This window comes from Hyla sarda, chromosome 6 (genome assembly GCF_029499605.1).
Source record: "Hyla sarda isolate aHylSar1 chromosome 6, aHylSar1.hap1, whole genome shotgun sequence".
Lineage (NCBI taxonomy): Eukaryota > Metazoa > Chordata > Amphibia > Anura > Hylidae > Hyla > Hyla sarda.
In genome coordinates, this window is record NC_079194.1 from 135,391,329 (window position 1) to 135,397,445 (window position 6,117).

Here is a 6,117-nt window from a genome sequence, read left to right on the forward strand (position 1 = left end):
CCTTTAATTTTGGCAGCAAATTTTTGATAGAATCCACAAATATGCCTCCTAACAATAATGCAGGTGGAAATACAGATTTCCCTGCTAGCTGTCCATTAAACAAAGGCCAGAAACCCAAGGAACAAATGTACTCAATGTGAACAATTCCAAGAATGTGCTAAGGAGTATTTAAACTAGATAGGGGGGAGACTAAAGAGCGAAAATCCATGAGTACAATTGCCCCCCGAAACAATGCCAGAACATGTCAGAAGCACAGAGGTTAAGAAATGACAAGCTCAGAGTGCTGTCTACAAATGCCACAGTTTAGGTAATAAAATCAATGAACTTGGGTCAATAATGGCATCTGAGAATGTAGATTTAGTGGTTGTTACTGAGACGTGGTTTATTGAAAGTAATGACTGGGACATATCCATACCAGGGTACTCTTTATACAGAGAAGGCAAGAAAGGAGGAAGAGTGGCCCTATATGTGAAAGATAGCATAAAATCTAACCTAATACAAGTTAGTGAGGCCAACGTAGAGTCCGTTTGGGTTATGTTGCAGTTTAGACAGTACTCGTGTAGGTGTGATATATAGACCACCTGGCCAAGTTAAAGAATTAGATGATCTACTAGTTGAAGAAATAGCTAAAATGACAATGAAAGGAGAAGTTATCATTATGGGAGACTTCAATCTTCCGGATATAAACTGGAAAACCAAAATAGCTAGTTCTGAAGGAGTCACGCCACACAAAAACAAAAGTTTTAGATTTTAGAAAAAGGTATTCACGAGAAAGGTAGTAGGGAGGAATCAAGCAACTATAGGGTATGAAAAAAAAACATGGGATTACTTCAGGGAGATCATGTCAAACAAATCTTATTGATTTTTTTGACCGGGTCACTAAAATAATAGATGGCAGAGGGGCAGTTGACATCGCATAAATAGATTTTAGTAGGCACTGTCCCACATAGAAGACTTATCAATAAACTACAGTCTTTGAGCTTGGACTCCCATATTGTTGAGTGGATATGTAACAGGGTTGAGGTTCCTGGAGGGATACGCCAAATGGAAAAGGATTTAGGCAAACTAGAAGAATGGTCAGAACTCTGGCAACTGAAATTTAATGTGGATAATAGCAAGATAATGCACCTGGGGCGTAAAAACCCTCGGGCAGAATATAGAATATTTGACACAGTCCTGACCTCAGTATCTGAGGAAAGGGATTTAGGAGTAATTGTTTCAGAAGACTTAAAGGTAGGAAGACAATGTAATAGAGCAGCAGGAAAGGCTAGCAGAATACTTGGATGTATAGGGAGAGGTATAAGCAGTAGAAAGAAAGTGCTCATGCCACAGTACAGAACACTGGTGAGACCTCACTTGGAGTATTGTGCGCAGTACTGGAGGCCGTATCTCCAGAAGGATATAGATACTCTAGAGAGTTCACAGAAGAACTACTAAACTAGTACATGGATTGCAGGATAAAACTTATCAGGAAAGGTTAAAGGACCTTAACATGTATAGCTTGGAAGAAAGAAGAGACAGTGGGGATATGATAGAGACTTATAAATACATAAAGGGAATCAACACGGTAAAGGAGGAGAGCATATTTAAAAGAAGAAAAACTACCACAAAGAGGACATAGTTTTAAATTAGAGGGGCAAAGGTTTCTGCAGTAATATCAGGAAGTATTACTTTACTGAGAGAGTAGTGGATGCATGGAATAGCCTTCCTGCAGAAGTGGTCGCTACAAATACAGTGGAGGAGTTTAAACATGCATGGGATAAGCATAAGGCTATCCTTCATATAAGATAGGGCCAGGGACTATTGATAGGATTCAGATTATTGGGCAGACTAGATGGGCCAAATGGTTCTTATCTGCCATTCTATGTTTCTAAAGCAAGACTTAGGCTGGGTTCACACTACGTTTTGTCCCATACGGGAGCGCATACGGCAGGAGGGAGCTAAAACCTCGCGCTCCCGTATGTGACCGTATGCGCTCTCGTATGCCATTCACTTCAATGAGCCGACCGGAGTGAAACGTTCGGTCCGGTCGGCTCATTTTTGCGCCGTATGCGCTTTTACAACCGGACCTAAAACTGTGGTCAACCACGGTTTTAGGTCCGGTTGTAAAAGCGCATACGGCGCAAAAATGAGCCGACCGGACCGAACGTTTCACTCCGGTCGGCTCATTGAAGTGAATGGCATACGGGAGCGCATACGGTGGCATACGGGAGCGCGAGGTTTTAGCTCCCTCCTGCCGTATGCGCTCCCGTATGGGACAAAACGTAGTGTGGACCCAGCCTAAGACTGTTCAGGGAGTGAGGAAATAATAGTTCTGATATCTTTCCTCTGGGGCAAATTGTGTTGGAATGTGCAGACTGCAGCGAGGACGGGAGAACACAGCAGCACAGGAATACCTAGGGGCTACTGTTAGGTTTCCAGAACCCTCCAACAAGTTCTGTAAGTGCAGGGATCAGAGTGAAGCTAAGATAAACAATTGATACATGTTTTATACTCTAATCACACTGCATTCTATTTCTAATCCTACAATGTGTATGTATATTACTCATCCTGTAAGTCAGTCTTGTATTATACTGCAGAGTTCTCCTCACTATTCTGCAGGTAAAGCTACTTTGTGGCAGACGGCATTTGTCGTTGGTTTTGCACCAAAATGCAGAAATGCAATATTTCCCTGGAAATACCTGACTAAATGTTTTGGGTTTTGTTTTATTTTTTTTTTAAAGAAAATCCATCAATTTTTAGGGGATTATTCTGTACAAATCTTATCCTTTAGGGTAGAATCTCACATTGCATATACGCAGCATCTTTCACACTGCGGGAAATAAGTTGCATATTCTCCTATGAGCAGACACACTGGGCTACCCACGGCAGGTTTATGTGCGCAGTAAGGTTTGGAGGCAGGGCCGACGTGACTTGTGATTCGCGAGCCCACACCTCCAAACCTCACTGCACAGGGTGTGTCTGCTTATAAAAATGAAAGAATCGAGCTGATTGGTTGCTATGGGCAACTGGTTAACTTTTTCTCAGAACAGATTTTGATAAATCTCTCCCAGTGTGTCACGCCTCCCTCATGGGTAGGGTCACACGTGCCGTATTTTGCTGCAACGTCAATGGGTAGGAAAATACACAGTAACAAAGAGCTAATTTCTTCTAAAAACAGCACCGCACCTGTCCTTAGGATGACCGGTATTACAACATGGCACAATTCACTTCAATGGAACTGAGCTGCAACATCACATAAAACCTGAGAACAGGAGTGGTGCTGTTTTTTGAAGAATTTGGCTCTTTTTTTTTTCTAATCCTAAATAACCCCTTAGGAACTCAGCCTATTTTCACCTTAAAGGAGAACTCCAGAATACAAAATGTATCCTCCATACTGCCAGCAGTAAAAAAAAAAAAAAAAATAGATACATACCTTCCTTCGCTCCCCCAGTGCCTCCGGTAACCCGCTCTGGTTTCCGCCACGATCCTCTTCCTGGTTGCCGGTGGTTGGCGAGTCATACTGCACTCAGCCAATCACCGACCGCAGCGAAGTCCAGGATCGGCAGTGTGGGGCCTTTTTCGGCCCCGGCATCAGGTGCCGATGTAGTAAAGAATTGTGTGTCTTGAAGCGTTCTCACACTGCCGCTCTGTCGGGACTTCGCTGCGGCCGGTGATTGGCTGAGCTCAGTATGACTCGCCGACAACCAGGAAGAGGATTGCAGCGGAGACCGGAGTGGGTTACCGGAGTCACCGGGGGAGCGAAGGAAGGTATGTATCTATTTTTTTTTTTTTTTTTTTTTTACTGTTGGCAGTATGGGGGATCAATCTTTCTATTCTGGAGTTCTCCTTTAAGGACTCAGCAAATTTTCCTCCTTCCCTTCAAAAAATCATAACGCTTTCAATTTTGCACCTACAGACCAATATAATGCTTGTTTTTTGCATCATCAATTGTAAAGGGTGGACAATTTATATGGATACACCTTAATAAAATGGGAATGCTTGGTGATATTAACTTCCTGTTTGTGGCACATTAGTATATGTGAGGGGGGAAACTTTTCAAGATGGGTGGTGACCATGGCGGCCATTTTGAAGTCTGCTATTTTGAATCCAACTTTTGTTTTTTCAATAGGAAGAGGGTCATGTGACACATAAAACTTATTGGGAATTTCACAAGAAAAACACTGGTGTACTTGGTTTTAACTTTATTCTTTCATGAGTTATTTACAATTTTCTCTTTGTTTACAGCCATTGACATGTCGTCGAGGTTAACATGTGAGGAGCGGATAGAAATTATGTTGATGTCTGGTGAACGCAGGTCATTGCAGCAGATTTCAATGCAAGACACCCTACGAGACCACCCATCTCCCATGCTACAGTTAGCAAACTGCTTACTAAATTTCGTGAAACTGGTTCAGTGTTGGATTTGCCAAAATGTGGACGCATGAAATCTGTCACTAATGAAGAAACATCAGTGGCTGTCCTAGCTTCATTCAGCAAGAGCCCACAGCATAGCACTCGCCGCATGTCACTGGAGAGTGGCATTAGTCAAACATCCCTTCGGCGGATATTAGCTACTCACAAATGGCACCCTTACAAACTCCAGCTACTGCAGCATCTCAATGAGGATGACCCAGATCGGCGCACTGAATTTGCAGAATGGGCAAAACAAAAATTGGAACAGGACCCTCAGTTTACACAGAAGATTTTGTTCAGTGATGAGGCAAACTTTTATGTGTATGGTGAAGTTAACAAACAAAACCACCGTTATTGGTCTGACACAAACCCACATTGGATAGATCCCTCCAAGACTGTTGGAACACAAAAATTGATGGTATGGTGTGGTATATGGGGTACAAAGATTGTGGGGCCATTCTTCATCAATGGAAACCTCAAGGCCACTGGATATGCCAAATTGCTACATGATTATGTGTTTCCCTCTTTATGCACTGAAGCTGGCACGTTCCCTGAGTTTTTCCAGCAAGATGGTGCACCACCACATTATGGATGTCAGGTCCGAGCATTCCTAGATGAACATGATTGTCGTCGTGGGCCAGTTGAATGGCCCCCAAGGTCTCCCGATCTGACCCCCTTAGACTTTTATCGTTGGGGTCATCTGAAGGCAATTGTCTATGCTGTGAAGATACGAGATGTGCAGCACCTGAAACTATGGATACTGGAAGCCTGTGCTAGCATTTCTCCTGCGGTGTTGCTAGCAGTGTGTGAAGAGTGGGAGAAGAGGGTTGCATTGACAATCCAACACAATGGGCAGCACATTGAACACATTTTATAAGTGGTCAGAAACTAGTAAAAAACTCATGAAAGAATAAAGTTTCGTTAAAACCTTGCACATCATTCCCAATAAGTTTGATTTGTCACATGACCCTCTTCCTATTGGCCGACTTCAAAATGGCCATGGTCACCACCCATCTTGAAAAGTTTCCCCCCTCACATATACTAATGTGCCACAAACAGGAAGTTAATATCACCAACCATTCCCATTTTATTAAGGTGTATCCATATAAATGGCCCACCCTGTACTTTGTAATGACATCACTTATTTTATAATATAACCTGCGGTGAAACAAAAAAAAACTATTTGTGTGGTGAAATAAAAAAAGAAATGCCATTTTGTAAATTTTGGGGGCTCCCGTTTCTATGCAGTGCACTTTTTGGTAAAAATGACACCTTATCTTTATTCCAAGACTTCTTCAGACTATCTGCACTATAAATTCATGCTTAAATCCTATTACTCCGCTCTTCATCTCGCCAAACAAACATATTTTACCTCCCTCATCTCCTTTCTGTCTAACAACCTAAAACGCCTTTTTGACACATTCAACTCTCTCCTTCGGCCTAAAGTACAGACCCCAATCACTGATCTCTGTGCTGAAGACCTGGCCAAATGATGAAATCCTCTCCCAGTGCCCTAAAAGATCTGATCCAATTCCCATTCACATCTCCTCTTCTTCACTCTCAGTTTTTGATCCTGTAACGGAGGATGAGGTTTCCAGGCTCCTCTCCTCCGCCCGCCCCACTACCTGCTCTAGTGACCCCATGCCTTCACACCTCATCCGGTGTCTCTCTCCTGCTATCAGCTGTCACCTAACTAAAATCTTTAACCTCTCCCTCTCTTCT